Source organism: Coloeus monedula (assembly GCF_965178545.1).
Source record: "Coloeus monedula genome assembly, chromosome: 1".
Taxonomy (NCBI): Eukaryota; Metazoa; Chordata; class Aves; order Passeriformes; family Corvidae; genus Coloeus; species Coloeus monedula.
This window is the reverse complement of record NC_138781.1, coordinates 124851372-124857371: the sequence shown is the minus strand read 5'-3', so window position 1 is coordinate 124857371 and position 6000 is coordinate 124851372.

Below are 6000 nucleotides of genomic sequence, written 5' to 3'. Positions count from 1 at the left end.
CTTTCTGGCAGGCCAGTCTTTCAGTGAGGAAGTCAGTCTGCTAGGAGCTGATGTGGTTGTCCAAAACCTTCATCGAGGCTGCTGCAACAACTGAATGTCTCAAGACACCATCAAATCAGTGAAGAAGCTGGAAAAATAAATTTAACTGAGCTCTGGTTAATGTATTTCATATTAACCTCCAAAATACAAACAAAAATATGCATGCTTACTTTATTGACCATATAGGATTTTCTTAAACTATGCTTTCCTCAGGCACAAACCTGCGTCTTGTTTCAATGACAAACAGATCCCAAAGACTGAAAGCATGGGTTTAGTGCATAATTTGGAATCAATAAATAGAGAAAAGATATTTTGTCATATATGCAAATATATGTATATATAAACATACACGTATTTTTATCATGCTAGCATGCTAAACACTGACAAAGAATGACTCCGAGATATTTTGTAGGTTTTGGAATGTACAATTTAAAGTTGCTAGAGCTCACATCCGCTGTAGGAAGTGCAAATGTGTTACTTCTGACGCTAGATGGCAGGAGATTGAAGTAAATTGTTTCAGTGGGTCAGAGTAGCCTTCTTAATAAATCGGCTTATAAAACAAATGCCTGACATTTTGTTTATAAGGTGATCAAATCAAATTGAGAGATATCGAGATGTTTCTGAAATAAAGCAGAATAGATTTTTAAGTTTTCAAAGCTAAAATATTTCTCAGAGAATGACTGTTCAAACACATATAAAATCTCAGTAATTAAATGGAGTTCACAAAGGGTTAAAAAAATCAGGTGGAACTGATTCTACAAATTTCTAACCCCAATGAAGTTCTTCCAGGTGTGGTTAGAAGCTGGTTGAGTCTTACTTTTACATTCATCTAGTGTTTTGTTGGTCTGTTTCTTTATCAGAATTATATTTTAGAGCAGTTACCAGCTGCATCCATCACACAGGGCTGTGGTTACGATGATACAGAGCCAGTAATGCAGTACAGTGCCAGACTCGCTGGCACTTTTCATTATTCATTAATTGCTCTTTGAAAATGGTGAGTATCATTATACCTCTTTTCTAGTTGGGGAAACTTAAGCTGAGGAAAATGGTGCAATCTGTGCAGGATCATCATCAGGCTAGCAGCAAGTCAAAAACTTAAATCCCTCAGATTCTGGGCCTCAGGTTCTAGCCACTGCCTTCCAACAGCATAGTAAATACCTACGAAGAAAAGATTCTGCATCTTTTGTCATCTTGTAATTTTTCTTTCATATTGATATTTTATATGCAATGGGTGATAATTTTAAGCTTCCAGTATCTGAAGAGGGCGTACAGGGAAGCTGGAGAGGGACTTTTCATCAGGAATGGTAGTGACAGGACAGGGAGCAATGAGTACAAATTGAAAGGCAGGAAATTTAAGTTAGATATTAGGAAGAAATTTTTTACTGTGAGGGTGGTTACACTGGAACAGATTGCCCATGAAGGTGGTGGATACCCAAACCCTGGTGGTGTTCAAAGTCAGGTTGGATAAGGCCTTGAGCAACTTGGTCTACTGGGAGGTGTCCCTGCACATGGCAGGAGTGGTTGGGACTAGATGATCTCTAAGATCAGTTTCAACACCTGATTCTCTGATTGGGAGTTCAAGCAGCCTCTGGTAATGGGAACAGGACTAGTCCCAGTCTCCTACTAAACCACTTCAGCTGATGGTCCCTTCCACATTTATTATGGATCCTAGCAAATGGAGAATACTTTTCTTAGATGTTATAAATTATCCATTTACAGGTATCATATTGAATTTAAACCACTCAAATTATTCTAATTCACTGTTCCTGTGCTTTTTGCACTGGTTCAATTTAGTAGATCAGATTTGTAACATATCTCTATGGAGCCTTGCTTAGATGGTTCCCATTAATTACAATTTCCTATTAACCCCCATTTCCTTTGTTCACCTGTTAACTTGTCTCTTAATCTGTGAATTTGCACTTTATTTGTATGGCATACAGCTATTCTTGATTTGTGCTATTCAGAACATTGAGCAATATGAAATCGTGTATTGTACTTCTAAAAAGTTGGAATATACTGCACCCACATGGCAATAAACCCAGCTCCCAGAGGGGTAGCTTATGTTTGTGAATAAGTGTCAAATATATTTGATTTAAATCTTTTGATGTACCTTTTTTCACCATCCATATTGACTAACATTACTTCCACTCCAATCCTCAGATTTTTCTTTTAACTGCACCCTGTGTAAGCCACTCCTCTGTCTTCCCTGGGACTTCAGACCAACAACCTTACCTGGATCAGCTACTCTGTCTCTGTAATACATAATATGGAACAGTATTTGACTTTTGCATAAACTTTTCAGAGATCCATTATTTATCTAAAATCGTGAAAGGTCAGGATACAGCTCTCTGGCAATGATGATTAATATTTTCTTTATCCCTTATTAGAAATTCCTCATGATCCTCCTTGATCACTTCTCAAATGATTCCCAGTTCTCTTGAAGTATTAGATTATAATGTTGATTCTTGCTTCTTTACAAATACGGAACAGATTTTGCTATTGAACACTTACGTTAATTCTGCATTATTATTAATAATTTAACCATCAAGCAGTGCCTCTTTGCCACAGCGAGGATTTACACTCTACTCGATGTATTTAAGCCCCTTTGTTCTTAGGCTTGTCAGTCATGAATTTCTTCCTGATGCCTTTAAATCCTCTTATAACTCAGAATTTGTAAAGTGTAGAATGTGTGTATCCACTGGTATATATTTCTCTTTTTTTCTTGTTACATATTGCTTTTTCCTTTTTAATCACTGGACTGTTTCGCTACTGAACCAGGATGAACTTTTAGGCAGTACTGTCCTATTTCCTGGAAAATAGTAATCATTGAATGATGTCTTCAGGCCATAAAATAAATTATTCTCAAAGGTTATTCAATTCAATACAGTTTTTATTTTTGTTTATTAGAGAGATATTTAGGAAATAACATATATTTTTCATTTGGCCCTTAACAAATCCTAATCAGTGTCCTTCCTGTGCTGTATTAATATGCCGATCCACAAATTCAAGACCCCATGATTCATTCTTAATCAGCTTTCAAACAGGTAATGGTGTGTCTATTGTGAAAGACCTTATTGTTTTATGCTTTTTACTCTCTCTACCCTCACTAGACGGCTCAAAAAGTAGCTTCTCTGCAGTAGAGTAACTGGGGTTTTTTGAGGCATTACAGAGGAAGACTCTGTTATGACATCAATTAACTGTATTTCTGGCAGGTAGCTGAAAATACTGGCAGGATGTGCCACTGCCTCTAAACCACCTGTTGGCATTTGGAACATCAAAGATATGTGAAATGAAAGGAAACATCATGACACTTCTCTTGTTCTTGAGGGTAAGAATATATTCCAGCAATGGGATGGTACAACCTTCAGAGAGCTGTGTGGCAATTTCCTCATAAGTATTGACCTTTCTAGCTGTTAGAGAAAGCTCTGGATTATCAGTTTAAATCCTTGGATTTAATCCAGGCGAACAGTCTCTGAGCTAAGAGATTTTTTGCTATGGAAACAGTTTCCATGGTGCATGGATGGTCTAATTCTATCAGATATATCAACCAATCTGACAAAATTTGACTGAAGTATTGCATAATAATTTTATATTTTCTTTGAAACAACAATATTCTCAGATGCAGTCACTTGTTTATATCCAGTGATAGCTGTGTGACAGAATGCAAAATGATACTACACCCAAATACTTCCATGTTAATGAAGATGTTACTTGGAAAAACTATCCTTGACATTTCGTATGGATCTTCACTACTAAGTTTTGCACTAATAGAAGGCAGAAAACTGTAATTCATTTCCAGGAAAAAGGTCCCACAGCTCTTTTTTCAATGTCTTAGCATAAGCAGAGTTTTCACTCTATGGAGTCCAGATTCAAAAATGTTCATTGGTTGTCTGGTGTATCAGGCACAAGTTGTGGGCAGGAAAGCAGGACACAATCTGGGCTGGAAAAGCAAACAAACAAACAAACAAATATTTAAAGTTTAGCAAGATGGTTGAACTGAGAATAGAATAATTGAGCTGATAAGGAACTTGAATTGAGTTTTTTTACCTGGAGAACTTACCTACTATACTTCAGCTGCACATATACCTGAGCTAAATGTTACCACGAAGGATTATCCCACTTCTACAGTCACACAGAGATTGGGTATGTGAAACACTTTTAATAGTGTTAAGAAACAACAGAGAAAGTAATCACTTGGTTAACAAGTTGACATCTTCTGACTGACTACTCAGGAAAGAAAAACAGTTTAACAGGCTCCTAAGGGGTAAGCTTGTCTGCTCCTGTTCTGTATTTTCATGTGCTTACCTCTTTGGACAGTAACACAGCAGCTCAAAACCTTTTTTTTTTCCTAATATATTGCTTCCAGGTTGAGGTTTTTTGTTTCTCCAACAGTGGAACAGCCTATCAAGAGAAGTATATTTTTACATTGGCTGGGGGTGACGGGTTCATTTGCTTATGAGGGGAATTTCAATCAATCCAAGGAAATATGAAGTGGAAAAATTGCACATCTGTGTCTCAGCCACTGCTCTCATGCCTGAAATCACCACATTTAAGAGAGCAACAAGTGAAGACTACGTGCTACCTGAGTTATAAAACACTAGTACTTGTTCTAATGAAGGAAAAGAGATACTGCATTCAGATCATGTACTGCAAGGACTAGCTTAGACACCACATTCAGATCACTCTGCCTACCAACGAGAAAGAGAAAAAGCTAAACTGTAATCTAAAATGTTCTTTAACTGTATCACGTGTCCTTCCTGCACTGTCATGCTCTGTGAAACAGCATTACCAACACGGATGTGAGCTGAAAAAAATACTTGACAAGCCCTGGATGAAAACATTAATGGACATCTTCAGCAAATTTTTCTTTCTTTAAACAAACTATTTTCCATATTTTCTCTTCATAAACAGTTTTACAGGTTGTTCTTTAAAATTTTTTCATTAAATGAGTAAGTTCAAAGGATCACATTTAAAGGAAGGACCCCCCAACAGAAGATTGTAAGAGATGACCTTTCAGTGAAACTATATGGATCCCACAACTTCCAGCAGATGATGGAATTATGAAATTCTCTTTATGAAGTTCTTTCCTGAATCAAATTTTGTAAAGTCACCTCTTGTTAAATTAGTAGAATATTGGTCAAAATAACTCAGTGGCTGTAAAATTGAAGTAGGGTGTTCATCACAAAAAGGGGGGTTGAGTTCAGATTATTTTTTGGCATTATATTTCCATATTTATAGCTACAGTTCAACTTCAGGTACCTGCAAGCTCCTGCCACCCTGCCTCTTCTGGCTTTGTAGCCACTTGCCTCTGGTTTGAGCTGCCACGCTATGTGTGCCTTCACTGGGTCAGCCACCCAACTGGAGAGGATGAACAGACATGTCAGGGAGCAGAAAAAGGCAGCTCCCTGTGAGCTGGGAGTATTAGGGTCTCCCAGGGCAGCCCCAGCCCCAGGATGTGGGCCTGGCTTGTTGGGGCCCATGGCCAGGCAGGGCTGTGGGGAGCTGGGGACCAGTTCTGCTGTGGCATCACTGAGGCAGGGTCTGACCTGGGGCCCTGGGCTGTGGGCAGGGCTGGGGAGCCCTGGGCAGATGCAGGCAGGCCCAGCAGTGCCCTTGGGGATCTGGCAGTTCTCCATTTCCCAACTGAAACAGTTCCCTGTCATAGCCCAGCTCACATGCATCCACTTTTTTTAGGAGTTGTTGACAGATAGGTGGTGTGATCTCGCCGTAGTGCTGCCTGCTTTTAAGACCCAAGGATGTTTGCATTAAGTATGCTTGCGGGGTTCTCCTTGTTTTCCTCCTCTGACATATTTCACCAGATCTAGACTTTATTCCTTGCCTTTTTAATGTTTCAGGATTGACAGAATTCTGTAATACCAGTACTTTTCACTATTCATATTTTCCAGTCTTTTCAGCATTTTTCAGCATTCAAGTTGCATAAAGCTCTGAAGCACATGCTAC